We start from the raw sequence: 467 nt of genomic DNA on the forward strand, positions 1-467 counted from the left end.
ATCTGTCGTACTCCCAGTATGCCAGAGTGGCAAGAGATGTGTGAGTCCTGGAGGTGGTTCAGTTTGCTCTTAAAACCTTGACTTACAGTTTGAAGAGTCCTTCAGGAAACCCTTGGTCCCTCCCACTGAGCTTACAAGGAGACCCAACACCCCCCACAGTATTGTAAATGGATCCTCAGCGATGTTCGATGGCACTGTATCAATGCCTTCTCCTCAGGAGCTGAGTTATGATACAGGAAGCTTAGTGCTACTTATGCACAAAAGTCTCTTCTTGGGGTTTTTTATATGACATAAAGTGATGGAGGGTTATTGAAGTTCTTAATTCTGGTACACCTCTGTGCCTGGGAGACATCTCGTGCTCCCTACAGTGTTGTCATTAGGGTCACGGAAGATAGCATCTAGTTTCTTAGGAATCTGTGCTGATGCTTTGCTTTCTGTGGTGCTTGTAAAGATAGTGGACAACAACT

The sequence above is a fragment of the Buceros rhinoceros genome, unplaced genomic scaffold, assembly GCF_000710305.1.
Source record: "Buceros rhinoceros silvestris isolate BGI_N320 unplaced genomic scaffold, ASM71030v1 scaffold7752, whole genome shotgun sequence".
Lineage (NCBI taxonomy): Eukaryota > Metazoa > Chordata > Aves > Bucerotiformes > Bucerotidae > Buceros > Buceros rhinoceros.